The sequence below is a fragment of the Camelus ferus genome, chromosome 19 (genome assembly GCF_009834535.1).
Source record: "Camelus ferus isolate YT-003-E chromosome 19, BCGSAC_Cfer_1.0, whole genome shotgun sequence".
Lineage (NCBI taxonomy): Eukaryota > Metazoa > Chordata > Mammalia > Artiodactyla > Camelidae > Camelus > Camelus ferus.
In genome coordinates this window covers 43,669,407-43,690,236 of record NC_045714.1, presented here as the reverse complement: position 1 = coordinate 43,690,236, position 20,830 = coordinate 43,669,407, and the positions used below count along the sequence as shown (strand labels likewise).

The 20,830-nt window shown below is 37.7% G+C and overlaps 1 pseudogene; it reads right to left on the bottom strand.

Moving 5' to 3' along the window:
* Nucleotides 1-19,062: 19,062 nt before the first annotated feature.
* Nucleotides 19,063-20,300, bottom strand: LOC116657809 (annotated as a pseudogene).
* Between the last annotated feature and the right edge of the window lie 530 nt (nucleotides 20,301-20,830).

Sequence of the window (20,830 nt, the reverse complement as noted above, 5' to 3'; positions counted from 1 at the left end):
AACAAAAATCCCCAAAATGCAGCAGAGGGAAGGAAATTATAAAGATTAGGGAGAAAATAAATAAAATACAGATTAAAAAGACCATAGAAAAAATCAACCAAACCCAAAGGTGTTTTTTTTGAAAAAGGAAACAAAATCGACAAACTCTGGCCAAACACACAAAGAAGAAAAAAGAGAGATCACAAATTAGCAGAATAAGAAAGGATAATGGAGATATTACAACAAATAAAAGAGAAATACAGAATATCATACAAGAATATTACAAAAAGTATATGGAACCAAACTGGATAACCTAGAGGAGATGGACAAGTTTCTGGAAACACACTGTCCACCAAGACTGAATCAAGAAGAAACTGACCCCTTGAACAAACAGATCACTAGAAATGAAATTGAATTAGCAGTAAAAAAAAAAAAAAAAAAAAACCTCCCTACAAATAAATGTCCAGGGCCAGATGGCTTCACCAGGGAATTCTACCAAACATGCAAAGAAGAACTCATACCAGTCCTTCTCAAACTTTTCCAGAAGTTCAAAAATGAGGGAATACTCCCAAACGCATTCTATGAAGCCACTGTCACCCTCATACCAAAACCAGGCAAAGACACTACCAAAAAAAGGACTTATATGCCAATATCACTGATGAAAATAAACGCCAAAATTCTCACCAAAATATTAGCAAATAGAATCCAACAACACATAAGAGTTTATACATCATGACGAAGTTGGGTTCATCCGAGGGACACAAGGGTGGTTCAACATATGGAAATCAATCAATGTAATAATGTAATAAATCCTATCAACAAGAGAAAGGACAAAAAACACGTGATCTTCTCAATAGGTACAGAAAAAACATTTGATAAAATTCAACACCCATTCATGATAAAAACTCTCACCAAAGTTGGTATAGAGGGAACATAACATAATAAAACCTATATATGACAAACCTACAGCCAACAAAGTACTCAAAGTTGAAAAATTCAAAAGATTCCCACTAAAATCTGGGACAAGACAAGGATGCCCACTATCACCACTCCTATTCAACATAGTCTTAGAAGTCCTAGCCACAGCAATCAGGCAAGACATAGAAACAAAAGGGATCCAAATTGGAAAAGAAGAGGTAAAATTGTCACTATATGCCAACAACAGGTTACTGTATATAGAAAACCCTAAAAGGTCCACACAAAAACTAATAGAGCTGATCGAAGAATTCAGCAAGGGAGCAGATTACAAGATTAACGTTCAAAAATCAGTGGCATTTCATTACAGTAATGATGAATCAACAGAAAAAGAAAGAAAAGAAACAATTCCCCTTATAATATCACCCAAAGTAATAAAATATCTGGGAATAAATCTAACCAAGTAGGTGAAAGAATTATACAGGGAAAACTGTATACCATTGTTGAAGGAAATTAAATAAGACTTAAAAAAATGGAAAGATACCCCATGCTCTTGGATTGGAAGAACAATATTGTTAAAATGGTCACACTGTCCAAGGCAATCTACAGATTTCATGCAATCCCTATCAAATTACCAAGGACATACTTCATAAAAGTAGAAGAATTCGCAATAAAATTTATATGGAAACACAAAAAAACTAGAATTGCCGAAGCATTACTGAAGAGAAAGAAAGAGGCTGGAGGAATAACTCTCCCAGACTTCAGAAAATACTATAGAGCTACAGTCTTCAAGACAGCATGGTATTGGTACAAAAGCAGACCTATAGACCGTTGGAACAGAATAGAGAGCCCAGAAATGAACCCACAAACTTCTGGTCACCTAATCTTTGACAAAGGATGCAAGAATATACAATGGAACAAAGACAGTCTCTTCAGCAAATGGTTTTGGGTAAACTGGACAGCAGCATGTAAAACAATGAAGCTAGAACACTCCCTTACACCATACACAGAAAGCAACTCAAGATAGATCAAAGAATTAAACATAAGGCAAGATACAATAAATCTCCTAGAGGAAAATATAGGCAAACCACTATCTGACATACATCTGAAAAATTTTCTCCTAGAAGAAATAAAAGCAAGAATAAACAAATGGGACCTAGTGAAACTTACAAGCTTCTGCACAGCAAAGGAAGCCATAAATAAAACAAAAAGTCAACCCACTAAATGGGAAAAATGTTTTTACAAATGTAACCAACAAAGGCCTGACCTGCAGAATATATAAGCAGCTCATATGACTTAATAAGATACAACCAAACAACCCAATCCAAAAATGGACAAAAGGCCTTAACAAGCAATTCTCCAAGGAAGACATACAAATGATCAATAGGCACATGAAAAAATGCTCAATATCACTAATTATCAGAGAAATGCAAATCAAAACTACAATGAGGTATCACCTCACACTAGTCAGAATGGCCATCATACAAAAGTCCACAAATGACAAATGCTGGAGAGGCTGTGGAGAAAAGGGGACCCTCGTTCCCTGTTAGTGGGAATGCAGTTTGGTGCAGCCACTGTGGAAAACAGTATGGAGATTCCTCAAAAGACTAGGAATAGACATACCTTATGACACAGGAATACCGCTCCTGGGCATATATCCAGAAGGAACCCTACACCAGGATGGCACCTGCACCCCAATGTCCATAGCAATATTATTTAGAATACCCAAGACACAGAAACAGACTAAATGTCCATCAACAGATGACTGGATAAAGAAGAGGATGTATATATATACAATAGAATACTACTCAGACATAAAACACGACAACATAATGCCATTTGCAGCAACATGGATGCTCCTGGAGAATGTCATTCTAACTGAAGTAAGCAAGAAAGAGAAAGAAAAATACCATATGAGATCGCACATATGTGTAATCTAAAAAACAAAACTAAACAAAACAAAAAAACAAAACAAACAAGCAAAAAACTGAAGCATAAATGCAAAACAGAAATAGACTCACAGACATAGAGTATAAACTTGTGGTTGCCAAGGGTGGGGGGTGGGAAGAGATAGACTGGGATTTCAAAATTGTAGAATAGGTAAACAAAACTATACTGTATAGCACAGGGAAATATATACAAGATCTTATGCTAGCTCACAAAGAAAAAAATGTGACAATGAATAGATACATGTTCATATATAACTGAAAAAATTTGCTCTACACTCGAATTAGATACAACACTGTAAAATGATTTTATTATAATAGAAGAAGTCGTTATAAAAATCTGATCCATAAGGATGTGGGCTATACTCCAAATGGAACTGTACGATATTTCCCATTGTAAGTGATAAAATACTGGGGATGGATGTTAAAATGCATAAGGGTGCACTAATTGGAATAGACAAAGTGAGCACTGACAATGGTTCCCAGTCAGTTAGTGAAGGAAGGGCTTAAACTTGGATTACATAGTATTTATTGATATGATTCCACTAAGCAGAGTGTGAATTTAATGTAGCTTCTGTGTGGAATTTAAGAAAGAACACTAGCAGTTTGTCTGAAGCATGGCTGGAAAGGTGGCCTAGAAACACAATCAATGCCAGAATGGCCTGGGCATGATGTAGAGAGAGGAATACAAAGGGATAGTAGAGACTGGCCTTAGAGTCAATTTACATTGTGAGAACTGCTCACTCACAACGAGGGGTCCAGCGGAAGTTCCCTTTACCATAGTTGTGAGGAATGAATGTGTGAGGGTGAGTCCCAGAATCCTTGAAGAGCTCTGTGATTTTTGGTCTCTGTAGAACAGAAACCACCCTGGAGATGCAATCACTGAACTGGAGAATCTAAACACTATGGAGGGTAATTGGATCTCTTGATGACAGGGGCCAGGAGGTAGCACACAATCACCAAAGGCAAGATGTGACTGGCTTTTTGTAAACATTTGAGTGAGACAGCAGCAATCAGAATAGACTGAATCACAGAGACCTGTGGCATGGACTGGCTGATCAAGGTGCTCCTAGGCATAAAACCGATGGGAAGCATACTAAATTCTTATGTGATTTTTATCCAGGTCAAATGAATAAATGTCTAACTAGAATCATTGAGCAGAGAGTCAGATTCCCTGTTCAAAATCAATTCCTATACTTGAACGAGTTTACAGAAACTGAAACCGTTGAATAAAATGACAGCTTAGGGTCCCCTTGAGGAAGGACCCTGGTACGCTGCCAAAAATGAACGTTATTAATGTTCCTCCCATCCTACCCCATAGGAGGAACTTACCACTGTGAGCATCCACTGGGGAATGAATTTAATCAGAACTTTTGGGGAGTTCTGGACACAGGCTGTGAACTGACAGTGATTCCAAGAGAGTGAAAATTTCACTGAGAACTAGAAGTCAGAGTAGGGATATATGGAGGTCAGGAGATCAGTGGAGTTTTAGCTCAAGTCTTATCTCATAGTCAGCATGGTACACCCCTCTCCTTAGTCTCGTTTCTCCAGAAAACAACATCTAATAGAATACATATATCAATGTTTAATAATTTATAACTATATCATATCACTTCTATAGGTATCTCTTTATCTATATATCAATTTGTCTGTCTCTCTATCTATCTAAATACCTAACTACATAAGTACTGATATATCTATGATCAATATATCAGTGTAAACTTAGTATAAGAAATTTGCTTACATGAATATGGAGCCTGAGAAATTCTAAGACCTGTAGTCAGCAAGCTGGAGGACAAGATCCCATCTGAGTGTGATGGCTTAGGGAAATTCAAAGCAGGACAAAAGTGGAAGTTTTAGTCTGAGACCAAGTCTGTGTTTAAAGGCAAGAGGATACTGGCATCTCAAGTCAAAGTTAAGCAGAAAGAACACATTTTCCCTTACTCTGCTGTTTGTCATTGTTGTTCTCTTCTGCCCTTCAGTGAGTTGGATGAGGCCCCCTGCATTGGGCACGAGTATGTACTTTACTCAGTCTAAAGATTCTAAATGGTCATCTCATCCAGAACACCCTCAAAGGCACACCTAGAATCGTGTCTAACTGCATATCTTGGTACCTCATGGACCAACCAAGTTGATCAGTTGATTACCCCTTCTAGTCCCCAAGCCCAACCTCTGGTTATCTCCCCAGTTCCAGAACACATAATTGAAACAATCTTTTTCAGCAACTGACATTGGTTCCCTGATCAGTGGAATGAAATCTATATGGGAAATGTCACATGGAAGTCACTAGAACAGCAGTTATCTAGGAGAATTTTTATCCTCTAGGAATTCTACTTTGCTGAAGGGATGGCACCAATGAGTGCCAATATCAGGGATTTGCAAGATTCAACAGTGAAAATTCTTAACACATACTCTTTTATCTCCCCTGTTTTGTCTGTGCCAAGGACAGGTGGGTCCTGGCAGCTGACAGTGGGCTATCATAATGTTAGACAGATGGCGACTCCAACTGCAGCTATTATTCCACATATGGTTTCATTACTTTTGCAGAGCAACACATCCCCTGGTACCTGACATGCAGCTATCAATTTGGGAAACACATATTCCCCTCTATGCATGATAGTAAAGATCGCCAGAATCAGTCAGCTTTTATCTGGCAAAGCCAGCAGTATATGCTTACTTGCTAGCTATCCTAGCTCAAGGTATCTACCCCTGCTCTATCATGAGTCGGGACCTTGACCACATTTCCTTCCTGCAAGACATCCCATTGGTGACATTGTGCTGACTTAATCTAACAAGTGAGAAACAGCATCAGCTCTAGAGTTGTTGTTGGTGAGTCTGTTTCATTGCAGAAGGTGGGAAATATAGCTGCTAAAACTTTAGGGGCTTTCTACCTCAGCACATTTCAAAGGGCACATGGAGTGGGGTACTATCTTAGGGGGAAGTATGGGCTGCATATTTGAGGGCCATTAGAAAACAATGAAACACAGAGAGGTATATCCAAGGAGTTGTCCGTGCAACATAAAGGGCATAAAGACTGAAACTCTTAGCTCAATTACATCATGCTTAAAGGGCCACGATGTTAAAAAACATATTGGCTTCTAAAGGAGAGGTCTGTGCCCATATTAGCATGTTTTATTTATGTGGTTAAATGACACTCACAAAGCTTTCTACAATGTCAGATATATGCACCAAGGGGTTTATGAGGTTATTGTATTGATTAAAGGGGTTGAAGAAATAAAGGCAGACAGGCTGTGCTGTGAATAGGTTCTGCATATATAGTTCTTCATGGTCATTTGGACTGTTAGCTGGAAAGCCTGAAGATACCAAGTCAAACTTTTAACGTATTTGCTTGTTTTAAGCATCTTCCATGTGAGTGGATTTTAGACATTTAGATAGAGCCTGTGTGCTTTGCAGAGCCCATGAGACTGCAGATTACATCTGCCAGTCATAGACTATGAGAAAATTTCTGAGGATATGGAACACTGCATATTGTTCCTGCTTTTTTTTTTTTCTTTTTCCAGAGTTGAACCCAGAGATTGCCCATATTCCTGCTTGAGGCATGTTAAATTAGACACATAACAACCCTTAAGTGTTCTCTTGTCACTAGAAGTTCCCTTGTCCTATTCCATTAATTCAGAGTGGAGAATTTCTCCCATCCCGGGTAAAAACTGCAAATGGGTTACATTAATGAAAAGCCTGTTGTGTACTACTGCCAAATTTTGGTTACATTTCTGCCTTTAATAACCCACAAAACTTGTGGACTCACTAACAATCCATAGAGGTGGGATGCCAGGTTTGTTGCTTAACTGACAGGTGAAGTATCAAACTTTTTTTAACAATGGCTTTTGCAGTTCATATCCCTCAGCAACAGACGAGGATTGAGGTGTTTGCTACCCATAGCCAACACCTGTAATTTTCTTTCTCCCTCGCTCCTCCTTTTCCTTCTTTGCTTTGATTTGTTGCCACCGCGGTTGCTGCTGTTGTTGCTACTAGATGTCTTAGTGTTCTGCAGCACTATCTTTGGCTTTAATTTTAATTTGTCTTATGATTCATGACGTTGAGTGTGTTTTATATATTGTGACCATTTATATAATTTTTTCAGAAAGAAAAGGCCTGCTCAAGTCATTTATCCATGAAAATATTTTATAACAGATATAGTTTTACAGGAAGATGAAAAGAAAGCATTGCCAAAAGATCAGCCCTAGCCCTAGTGTGCCAAGTAACTCAGAGGCCAGGTCTTGGAGCTTAGAAGAAAAGAGGCAGCTTTATTGATTTGCCACACAAGGAGGACTTACAGAAGGCTATTTTCTTGAAAACTGTGAGTCTGTCTTAGGGTTGGGGCTTAGTGATTATATAGTGAAAACATTGGGGAAAAGAGGAGATATCAATTAATAAGATTCTCTGGTAAATCTTCTTCCAGTACCTTGGCACGTACATCTGTTGACATGGGTCCTGTCTGGTGATCTGGAGGGTTATTAGCCCATGATCTTCTCTTGTCTGATCAGACTCATCAGGCACCAGGAGGAACTTCAGCGGTTCTGGTCATTCTCCTGGGATTATCATCTTGTGACTCCTTTCTTGGGGGAATGTCTCAAAATTACAAACGTGATTGTAAATTGCAATTTCCAGATTAAGGTCAAACAAGCAGGGAAATCAATAGTTCTGACTCCAACAATGGGCCTGGTTCTGGGAGCACTGACCAGTCAGAGTTGCAGACCTCTTTAAGACCCAGAATTACTGAGCCTAAGGATAGCCATTTTATATTTCTCCTTCAGAAATACAGAGAGTTCTATATTGAATGTGCATAGTCTTTTCCCCTCACACAAATTCACCTATTTTATATAACAACTTGCATTAATGCAGTTCATTTGTTTAATTGATGAACAAACTGTGATACATTAATATCAACTAGCATTCATAGTTTTAGTTCTGCTTCACTCCTTGTTTTGTTGTGTAGTGTGAATTTTGAAACAAAGCATAATGCTATGATTCAATGTTACAGTATCACACAGAAAAACGTCTACTGCCCTAAAACATTGACTTTGCTCCAAGCATTCTAATCCCCCATTTGCATCATCAGATGATAGCCACTAATCTTTTAGCTTTTCTCTATAGCTTTGCCTTTTCCAAACATCAAACACCTGAAACAATACACTATATAGCCTTTCCTTGCTGGCCAACCCTAAAGATGGGCAAATTAATTAAAGTCCATTGCCACAGGTATTAAGGACAGTATTTGTGAAAACTCATGTTCCAGTTTCCCACAAAAGCGCAATACCTCTGATTATAGACCTTTAAAATCTCTGACATAGAGCAAATGATACCGGCATGGAATTCTCTCAGCTCTTCCAAGACAAGTTCTCAGAAGCAAGATTCCTAATTACGAAAGTCTACTGAGAGCTAGCATGTTCAGATATTTGTGCTTAGGCACTTTGCCCCTCAGGTTTTTAACCCGAGAGCTTGCTACCAGACAGGCCCAGCAACTTGCACCAGATGTCACTGTAATCTGAAACAGCAGGAGCCTGTGGATCTCTCCCTGTAAACATCCTCTCCAGGGCCATTTCTTGTTTGTTAAAAAATCAAATGGCTTTGGGTATTCAGACTGCCTCCCAGTGGAGACCTGTGCAGTAATTCACACTGAATGGTGTACTTTGATTTGAGATATAGGTGGTTTTATCCCATCATCCCTCCAAGATGTAAGCAGCCAGGTTCATGTGTTAGGTGACTCCAATGCCCATGCTCTTGAAGTCATGTTGAGAATCTCAAATTGGCTCTTTGATATGATTCCTTGGCTTCCACAGCATCCAAGATCCATTTTCTCAGGGATATGTCAGGTCCTCTTCTCCCTGCTCTAGGACTATATTTATTTTTTTGTCTTATACATTGTTCTATTCATCTTTTGTGTAAAAGGGCCAAAAGTACTTTTCTAAAAGCCCCCCACAATAAGTATTGTCTTGTTCATTCCTTCCATTAGAAGAATACCCTGATGATACCTCAATTCTGCAGGATACTGACAGAGGAGATTGATGCTCATCCCCCTCTTCCAAACAAATGGAAGTAATGAACTGCCAGTGGGGATTTGAATGAGAAGAAATCTAATAAGGTGCATATGTCCAGAAGGAGCCCTACTTCAAAAAGACACCTGCACCCCAAGGTACATAGCAGAAATATTTCCAAAAGCCAAGACATGGAAACAGCTTAAATTTCCATCAACAGATGACTGGATAAGGAGGATGTGTTACATTTATACAATGGAATACTATTCAGGCTTTAAAACTTACAATACAAACCATTTGCAGCAACATGGTTATCCCCGGAGAATCTCATTCTAAGTGAAGAAAGACGAAAACAGAAAGAGAAGTGCCATATGAGATTGCTCATATGTGGAATCTAAGGGAAAAAGAAAAAAAAAGTACAAAACAGAATCAGACTCATAGTCACAGAATACAAGCTTGTTGTTGCCCAAGGCATTGGGGTTGTGAAGGGACAGACAGAGATTTGAAAATTTGTATACAGTGACATGCATATGCAGAATACTTTAAAAAGTTTATACTGTATAGCACAGGAAACTATATACAAGATCTTGTGGTAACTCACAGAGGAGGAAAATGTGACAACAAATATACGTATGTTCATGTGTAAATGAACACTTGTGCTCTACAATGGAATTTGCACAAGATTGTAAAATTAATCTAACTCAATAATAAAACAACAAAAAAAAGTTAGAAAAAGAAAGTAAAGAATCCTAAAAATATGGGTACTAAATTGTTCAGGTCTTTACATGTAGCTAAACTGTACTTTTGACTAATGAACTTTCCCCACATTTGGTTAGCTGGAAATATCATATTATCCTTAATATTTGAATAATAGTTTAAAATAATTGGTTAGCAGTTTTGGTTTCTTTGTCTGTTTGTTTTATCTTTAACATTTTGAATATATTATCTCATTTCCCTCTGAACTGAGCAGTTTCCCCTTCGAATCTACTGATTAGTTTAAGGATGGTCCAAGGTAGGTGATGAATTATTTCTGTGTGTTGCTTTAAGGATTCTCTTTTAGTATTTGTTTTTAGAAAAATTGATTATAATGTGCCTCAGTGTGGTACTCTGGAATATTTGTAGTTGTTTGATCTTAAATCTGCATGTCCATTTGTTTTTCTCAGATTTGAGGAGATTTTGTCACTTGGTCTTCAGATACGGGATCTGCCCCTTTTCTCTCACTTAGTCTGGGAACTCTACAATCTGTAGAATACACTGTTGGGTAGTGTTCGTTAAGTCACAGGGGACTTGTTTTGTTTTGTTTTGTTTTTTTTTCTTCCCACTCAACTGAGCTGATCAGTTTATATCAATTTTTCATCCTAATTAACTGATTCCTCAATCTGACTGAACAAGTTGGCTAACATCTCTAATAAAATTTTCATTTCAGTTGTATATTTTTTTCTGTCAGGAGTTCTGTTTACTACTTAAAAAAAAACCAGTTTCTATTGTTTTGTTGATATTCTCATTTTTAAGGCATTGTTTTCCTTGTTCATTTAGTTTTCTACGACTCATCTCCTTTTACCTAGTTGAATGACTTTATGACATCTATTTAAATGAGTTGTTATGAAGCTCAAAGATTTGTATTTCTTTAGGGTCATTGACAGGAGCTGCATTGTATTCCTTTGGGTTGTAATGGCTATGGGTTCTTAATTTTAACTTTGCTTTTTGGCCCTGAGATCTTTTAGATACAAACAACTGTCCAAGTCTGTGCATTCCTAGGAAATACCTGAGGCATATAAAATCAGTAATATAACATCAGTTACCAAAGGAAAAATAATTTGGTAGTACAATCAGGAGAGTTAATAAGTTCAATTGTTTGAGTCTCTACTTAATCTACATAGGAAAATAATGCTATTTAAGAAGAAAACTAAATTTTTATTTTTTAACAATAAGTAAAGCTAAAGTGAGATGGTAAATTCTCAGCCCCACATTTAGGTAAAATTGTAGATATTATATTTCAAATGATTCTCATTTGCTTCTTCAAAAATTATTTTCAAATATTAAAAAGGTTGATTTTAAAAGGATACTGATCTATCAGAGAATTTGAGTGAGAACCTAGATGATTAAGTCATCAATCAACGAGATAATCATTGGAAGTTAGTAGCAAAATATTTGCTAAGAGCTCATATATGCAAATGGTAAGACAAGATGTTCTAACCTTTTAAACTCCACCCTGAAATATACAAATTTTCACACCCACCTATGCATGAGAAGATCAATAAGAGATTGGTGAGGCAGCTGAGAAGTTCCAGCGTCTGGAGGAGGAAAAATATATCTGAGATTACACATGCTGATAAGAGTAAGAAGAGTTTCACTTTAATGAATGATCCCTTCTGCAATATAGCATAGCTCAGTGCCAACAGAGAAGCCTTTAGACTAAAATTTCTCCCACTGAGGAAAATTAGAGTGAAGTGTGATTTCCTCACCCTTAGGGGATGCTTCCAAAGAAACCCACATCTTTCTTGCTCCACCCAGAACTTTGAGGGGGCTTGAACAGACAAATTGTCTTAGGACAACTAAGAGCAAGGAAAAGGCAGTGGAGTCCTCTGGCAGCCGTTACATGAATCTTAATAACTGGCTGCAGATTCTATTAGCCATCTTGTAGACTCTACCAGAAGCCCAATTAAATTCTTGGAGGAGACTGCCCTGAGGACCAACTCCACTGCAAGATTCCACATGCCATATAAAATACTTGAATTTCACCTTGCCTGGTGCCCCGTGCTACTACGCAGATGTCACAATGGCAACTCACCGATCACACATGATTCTCTGCAGAAGGAATGTGCGTTCCTAAAAGATAACAGTAGGATATCAGCAACCAGCTCAACTCTCATGGGACAGCATAAAGCACAGAAATTGGGACACTTTAGAAAAGTCCCCTGGGAGAACAGGAAAGCTCTCAGGTTCTCTCTTGGCTTACAGAGCTGAGACAAGCAGAGCCTCACAGGGGTGTCTCTGACATCAATCAGATGGTGAATTAAGAGGTCCCAAACTCCCATTTGCCACCCAAATATCAAAATTTAATCAATTCCCTATGAGGAGAAACAGCTCAGGGTTCGAATTAGAGAAAATCTGGTAACACAGAAGAACACAATATATAGGAATAACGAATCATAAAGGGAAGGACAAACAGCTTCATTTGGTCACATCCTCCTCATCCTGCAGGACAGCACTACTCGGTGGCAAGTGGGCACTATCCAGCTAACAGAATGCCTTCTAACTAGAAATGAAGGAGCAGAGTATATGGCTAGACTCCCTAGGCATTCAGGGCATCACCAGGAGGATCCACCCAGGGCTGGGATGTATAGAGACAGCTAGAAACAAGGAAGAACAGAAGGTAGCATGGTTAGCCATGCAGTGTCAGAATGGGTGCCATGTAGTCCAAGCAGATTCCATTGGGTCTCACTCCACAGAAATCTGTGTTAACAGACACCAGCCACCGGTCACCCCATGTTCCTTTGGGAAACCATGATCCACAGGGTAAGCCAACCAAAGCCTCTGAGTCTGCATGAGTGCAGGATTACATCCTAGAAACTTCTGAGCACTCTCCTCTGCCATGCATGAAATTTAGGATAATCTCCCTAGATTTGCACATACACACAATGATCCTGACTCTCATCACTGGCCTCTATTACCTATAAGACACCAACAGTGAGACAATGCAGCCATTAAAGTGCATATTGGTAGCCAAGTACCCCAAAGTTGCCTAAGAGCAGAGATTTATAAATATCACTACTCATTCCCGCCCAGCACCACGACTACTTGAACTGAGCCCTTTCATCTATATACACACAAGCCCCTGTCCCAAATCTTGTCCCTGGCTTCCTCGGCCATGGGCAAGCCCCTGGGGAGATCCTGTCAACAAAAGCACACACTGACAGCCAGGATCTGCACAGGAGTTTCTGGACCCAAATTTGGCTTTGTTTCCCACCACTGACCAGTCCCTCAGGGCTCACCCACATCTAGCCCCATTAGCTGCACACTGCTATACCTGACCCTCACTGTGTGACTGTGGCAAAACCATGTATTCATAGGAAGGTGTGCTAATAACCAGGGACTTTCCAGCAGCTTCTGGGCTTGGATCAAGCCCTCTCTACTGTCATTGGTCTGACAACTGATCTCATATGCAAATAGCCCTTCTGACTGCATCTATATGGTACCCAACTTACTCTTTTTATTGGCACTTAATGCCAAGCACACACCCTTCTGGAAACACTGGAGCCACGAGGGGCATGCTGAGAGCTGGGGCCTCAAAACTGTCAGTGTGTCCACAACTGTCCAAGACTCTACTTCCTAGCCCTGGCCCATATTTTTAAGAGGTTTTCTGGAACTGGCCCAAGCCACTTCATAGGCACTTGTAGAGGGCTGCCACAGTGGTGTGTGCTCTCCACATTCTCTGGCGATTACAATAGCATGGACTGTTCCCTACTTGAAGGGAAAGGAGGCTTTACTAAGGACAATATCCCTTGCAGCTACAGAAAACCTGCACAGTGCTTGCCAAGGGTTCCAGGCATCAACACTTTGGGCCTCAGCATTCAGAGTCACTGAGACGTCACGTCTTACCACAGCCCATGCCACTTGGTGTTACAGTGAGTTCCAATGTGGCTCGAACTGCAGGTGAATGTTTCTCCTTACTGAAGTGAGTGCTTATATTCTGGAAGAGGTTACTGCTTCTATGGAAGCCTAAAAGCATCATGAGGAGTGAGGGACATATGAAACCAACAAAGGGACAGAACAATGGATATAAGAAAGAAAGGAAATAAAGAAAGTCCATAAATTTATGGGCCATTAAGGGAATCAAGTTACCCACTATCATGATGGATTCTGAAAAGGGGCAGTAAGGCTGAAGCAGAAGGAAACATATCTAGAGAAATAAATTCTAAGAACCTCCCACACTTGTGAAGATTTTGGAGATGCAAGTTCATGAAGCTAATGAGCAATCAAATCCATAATTTTAATCCAATAAGATGTTTTCCAAATAAGCTCTACTAGAATAGAACAGTCTAAACTCAAGACAAGGGTTCAATTAGAATAGAAAACTACAAACTCGACAGGGGTTTTATTTTCCTCCCTTTAAAGCAGCAAGAGAAATACTCCCTTTAGCAAGGGGACCTCCAGATGGTGATGAACACACTTCTCACCAAGAATCTTTGAAGGCAGGTGGATGTAGGCTGTTATATCAAAAGTGCCAAAAGGCAAACAAAACAGCAATCCAAAATATTCAGCCAAGTTGACTTTCCATAATAAAGGCAAGAGAAAAACATCTATACCCACCCAACCCTCCTTCCAAACGCTGTGGGAGTTGATGATAATTACACCTGTATTAGAATAAATGCTGTAATGGGTTCTTAAAGCTGATAAGAAAGGAAGAAAATTAATAACATGCACAATATGAAAGTGTGCAATGCATTGGTAAAAGTAGGGATAAAATAAAGTTAGGAATACCACAGTACTATAACATGGTCATGTGTTAATCATTAATACAGGACTCAAGGTTAAAAGCCAAAGTGTTATATTTAGCTCTTATTACACTAATTGTATGGAATTATCATGACGATAACTTTACAATAGGGAAAACTGAGACTACATAGTCTCTTGCAGAGGGCTGCCACAGTGGTGTGGGATCAACAGCCTCCCTGGAAAGGGGTAAGAAAAGTTCTGGTATTTGCATGCAAAGTCAGTTTTGTTTTAATCAGCTTAAAATAGACATATCTACAAAGTGTTCACTTAATATCAAGGACAAGGCAGTCCAAAGAAATGACAGGTACACTCTAACAAAAGAGAAGAGAATTTAAGTATACCAGCACAGAAAAGTATCAATTCTAAAAGAATAAAGGAAGACAGCATGAAAGGGGAAAAGAGAAACAAAGATGTAAAACATAGCCATTAAACAACAAGGTGGCCATAGTAAGATCTTTCTTGTCAAGATTTACTTAAAAAATAAATTGATTAAATTATCTCATTAAGAGTCAGATGATGCTACAGGAATGAAAACAAAAAATAAGACAAAAATTATCCTCAACTCTATGCTGCCTACACAAGTTCCTCTTCAGCTTCAATGAAACACATAGAATTAATGGGAAGAGCCGGAAAGAGATATTCATGAAGGTGTCCATCAAAGATGGCAGCAGTGTCTACAGTTCTATCTGAAAAAAATAAATTTTAAAGCAAAATCTATAAAAAGGGGCAAAGAACGTTAACAGACAATGATAAAGGGGATAGATCATCAAGAGGATTAACAATTATAAGTATGTACCCACGCAACATTGGAGCACTTAAATACAATGATCAAAAACTGAAGACATAAAGAGACCAGAAGCAAACAATGAAAGTATAGCAGGGGACATCCAAAATCTTCTGTCAACAATGGCTTCATCGTCCAGAAAGAAAAAACAATAAGGAAATATGGGACTTTAAGTAGCCCATATCGTAATGGATCTGCAGGCATTCAGAAGTTGCCATGCAACAACAAAGTCTATGTCTTCTCAAACTCATGTGAAACGTTCCTCAGGATAGTTTAAATTAAAATTCCTGAGCAGAATCAGGAATTTTACCAACATTAAAATCATCCTAAGTATCAATTTTGACAACAATATTGTAAAACTGGAAGCAAGAAGAAGATGAAAATTGGAAAATTCAAAAATATGTGGAATTTAAGCAGAAATGCTTGAGCAAGCTCTGGGTCAAAGATGTAACCCACAGGAATATAAACCAGTATCTTAATACACACACACACACACACACACACAGACACACACTAACACAGACACACGAAAACAAATAGAGATAAACATGCTAAACACTACGAGATGCAGTGAAAAATGTTCAAAGTGGGAAATTTATAGTGAAAACACCTTCACTGAAAGGAAAATCTCAAATTCACTACCTAAATATATACCTCAGAGAAGTAGAAGAACAATGAATCAAACACAAATGAACGGGAGGGAGGATGTATCCAACACTGAAATTTTAAATGAAATAAAGATTAGTAAAACAACAGACAATAAAAAGTAAACTAAGAGATGATATTGCTGAAAAAAAATAATAATAGATGCAACTTTAGATAGATTCAGAAAGAAAAAAAAGAGTTCTCAAATAAGAATAATTGTATATAAAATAGAATATATTATAACTCATGACACAAAAATCAAAGGATCACAGGAAACTATTAGAAAAACTTATAAGACAAAAAAATGGATAACCTAGAACAAATGGCTAAATCCCCCAAAACGTGACACACCAAGACTGAATCATGAAATAATAGAAAATCTCCAAAGAGCAAGGTGGTCCAATCATTCATGGAAGACCTCACAGTATGTCAAAACACATGATAGAAAAATCTCACTATAAATTTCACCAAATATTGTAATAAATGTTTCCAAACTTTGCAAAAAATAAAGGAAGAAATGTAAACGCTTCCAGACTTGCTTTATGTGGTAAGTATTGCCCTGACCCAAGAGCCAGATAAAAATTCTACCAAAGAAATAATCAGCAAAATAAACAAGCCACCTCTGGAATGAGTGAGAACACTTTGACAAACCATATATCTGATTGTGGATTAATATTCAAACTATTAGGAACCCATGCTACTAATTAGAGGAAAAACCTGACTAAACAATGTGAAGACAACTTCAATAGATGTTTCTCCAAAGAAATCAAGAGAAAGGGGAAATAAACACATAAAAATGTGCTCAATATCTCAAATTATCTCAGACAAGCAAATCAAAAAACAGTGATAAACCCTTCACGCTGGTTAGAGTGGTCTGTCGTCAAGAATGCAAGAGGGAGCAAATGCTCGAGAGGCTGTGGAAAAGTGAAACACTTGGGCTCTCTTTGTGGGAAATGTAAATTGGCATAGCCACTGTGAAAACAGCGCATGTAGATTCTAATGGACCAAGAGAAGGAGACTCAACCTTATGCTGTCTACAGAGACAAATCTGAGATTTACAGAAACAGATTGGCTCAAAGTGCAGAGAGATATTGCATCCCATGGCAGGCAAAAGAGAATACAGGTGGCAACACTCACACAAATAGCTTATAAGTAAAAATTAACCTGTGAGTTAAAGGAGGATACTGTATAATAATAAAGATTACAGTAATAGCAAATAATTTTTCTCACCTCAGTAGAATAAAACTAGAAATTAATAACAGAGGAAAGATTAAATTAAAATTACAGGCATGTTAAAATTAAACACACTCTTCCTATAAACAATAGGATAGTCAATTAATCAAAATGAATATCAAAAAATGAAGAAATAAAAAAGGAAACACAACACCCTAAATCCTATGAGACAATGTGAAATAAGTGGTTATAGGGAATTTTAGAGTATTAAATGAATATCTATATAATACAAGATTGTTGCTACTTAACTTACACTTCAGGATCTAGGAGAAATTCAATATAAGAAGAAAATGGAAAGGATGAGAGGAGATCAAATAACACAAGGATCAAGAAAAAAATGGGGTGGAAGGAAGAAGAAGGAAGGAAGGAAGGAAGGAAAGAAGGAAGGAAGGAAGGAAGGAAGGAAGGAAGGAAAAAGGAAAGAAGGAAGGAAGGAAAGAAGGAGGAAGGAGAGAGAAAAAGAGAGAAAAGAGAGAGAGAAGAAAAAGAAAGAAAGAAAGAAAGAAAGAAAGAAAGAAAGAAAGAAAGAAGAAAGAAAGAAGAAAGAAAGAAAGAAAGAAAGAAAGAGAAGAAGAAGAAGACAGGAAGAAAGGAGAGAAGAAAAAAGGAAAGAGGAAGAAAGAAAGGAAGAGAAGGAAGAAAGAGAAAGGAAGAGGATGGAAAGAAGGAAGGAACAAAGGAGAAGGAAATATAATTTTGATGTTTTACAAAAAAAAAATGATATGGACTATTCTGTACATAGCCTAGGAAAATAAAGGCTCAAATAAAACTCAGAATGAAAGAGGAGGCATCACCACTGATATTACGGGAATGCAATGAATCACAGGGGATTACCGTGGATAATTATTAACCAAACATTTAGATGACCTAGAACAAAAGATGGATTCCTAGAAATATTCATCTACCTATAAAGAACTATGAAAAACTATAAATGTTAATTAGACCAATAATATGAGTGAGTAAATCAGGAACCAAAACCTACAAACCAGGAAAAAATCCATAAGATGCCTTGCGTGGTGAATTCTGTCATACATTGGTAGACAATTTAAGATCAATCTTTCTCCAACTCTTCCAAGAATGTGAAGGGGGGAAAGTCTCCAAACATGTTTTATGAAGCCAGCAATATTTACATAGCAAAGTCAGAAAGGACAATGCACAAAAAACTTAGAACAATTTCCCTGATGTGCACATGTGCCAAAATTCTCAACAAAACACAAGCAAAATGAATCCAACAATACATTGAAAGGATCATACACGGTGAGCAAGGAAGTTAAGAATGCTTTGAAATATTCAAGTCACTAAGTGTGACATGCCACACTGATAGAATGACAGATAAAGCTCACACAATCATCTCAATAGATGCAGGGAAATCATTCGATAGAATAAAAGCATCCTTTTATTTTACTGCCCCCACAACACATTAAATCAACCCAACATCCCTGGACAGGAAAATGGATGAGGATACTGTGATTGCATATATGCAGTGGAACCGATAACTTATATTCCCATCAAAAGTGTTCAAGGTTTTACTTTTCTCCATATCCTCACCAACATGTATTAGTTTGCTTTTTGTTCAGAGCCATTCTGACAGGTTGTGAGGTGATAATTCATTTGTGGTTTATTGTATTCCCAATAACTTGTGGCTCTGAAATTTTGGAGTAGCTTCATATGTTGTTTGCTCAACTATGTCTCTTCTTTCAAAAACCTATTCAAATGTGTCTATTCAGAGCCTCTGGACCTTTGTTTATGTGGGTTCTTTGGCCTTTTTTTATTGTTAAGTCTAGGAGTTCACATATATTTGGATATTAACTCCTTAATGTATAATAATATTTAAATGTGTTCTCCAAATCCTCCCATTTTCTCTTCTTCCTTGCAAGAAATTATTTAACTTTACTCCCAAATGATTGCATCAAGTCATCATATCAATCAAACATCTAGGTTAAAAAAAGATAGCTTTGCCTACCGTTTTACTCTTAACACTATTTTAGAAAAATAAGGCAAATACAGGTCCACGTGCACTTTTATTGCTCACATAAGAGAACTGCAAGTATTTTGCTACTTGTTAACATCAACTTTAATCTATGTTATCCTGCATAATCTGGTAGTCCTTTGGTAGATCAGTTGTAATTTGGATGACGTTCACACCCTGAAGATGGTTGATGGGTTGGCCTTGAAAGAGAGGCAACAGAGGTGTGAGCTATCATTGGCATTTGGAACCATAAGTTGCCTGCTGGTTGCAGGTTAGAAAAGTAAAACCCATTGGCTGATACATTGGGGTATCTAGTTGGAAAAGCAGACGGCTCCACCACCAGTCCAACGTAACTGCTCTGTACGGGAAGATACGATGCGGTACTGAGAAGTAGACGTCGCAGTTGTAATGAAATTCAATATGCGGCCATTTGCTTGAGTGTAGCTGCTTTGTGAGTGCACGTGAAATGTGGTCAACTGATTTAAAATAGCATGTTGATCCACTGCAGTTTGTTCTGATGGTCTAGCGGACATTGATGATGGAGGAGTAAAAATCATTTCTAATTGAGGGTAGTGTATTAAGGGTTCTCTGACTGGTTGAGGGCTTCCTTATGAAAGGCACATTTAAATTTTCGGAGGTTGACAATACACTCGCTCCACTAGTGCCCGCCCCCAAACCACAAATTATTAGTATCCTCATTACCCCCTGCTTTAAAATGCTTCTTGTTGAAATCTTGAGCTAATGAAGATACCGCAGAAGCAACATTAATCCCGACTCTTCTTTTTATTCTCACTAGAAGCTGAGGACAGCCTCGTTTAAAATGTGGGTTATGGTAGAACTGCAACTACAACAAAAGGAGAAAGATTTTAGTAATATTTTAAACCAAGAAACAAGACTACAATAAGCCTCACCTATCAAACCTCAGATTTCAGGTTACTACACAAAGATAATGTCATCAAAATATATACATTGTTGATTATTTTTGAAATTACTTATTGGCATATACACCATTTAAATATTTTAGCCCTCAAGTTTAAAATGTTCGCACTTGCAGCAATGGCGAATGCCAGGTTGTAATAGCTTTATTCTGAGTTCTGATAAGATTCAAAGGCCCTAGCAACAGTTTCTCATAAACGTGAATACTTAATGCACAACTGGTCCTCTTTTTTTTTTTTTTGGAAAAATAACTAACTATGTAAAGTAAAGTAAGTAAGGGAAGTAAGTAAATCAAATAAGTTAAATAAGGTAAATAAGTAAGTAAGAAATAACTAAATAAAAATAAAATAAATAAATAAATAAATAAATAAAAATAAATAAATAAATACTTTTAGCATTATCAGTTGTATATAATTCCCAAGATCTAGTTTTACATGTATATTTCCATAGATTGGTGTACAAAATTAAACTCAATATATGTCACCATGGTAACCAATTTTTTTAATACCTTGCTTAAAGTGGAGACTTGTTTTCCTTCTGCCAGAAAGTCAGCTGGAGAAGCAGATCTTTGAAAGTTCTGCTGCACTTTCCTAAACCCATAAAGGTTGAGCTGTCTAACTAAAGTTTTCAGACTTCCAGTTTTGAATATTCTGAAAGGGGCCTTTCTTTCCAGAACTTCTTTCTTGAAGAGATCTTCATCAATCACTACCAAGGTTCCACTCTCATCCCACCAAATCGATTTAAATTGATCACTTCCAACCAGTTTCCAGAGTTTTCTTGGGAAGGTCAGAGAAAGAAAATCATCGTTTTCATCTGGTTCAGAGACAGAAAATGTGTAACATGGACTTTTTGTCAAGGATCCCTCAGACAAAGCCTGAAAAGCATTTTCTTCAATCACAGACCTCAATTCCAGGTCCCTAGCGAATGT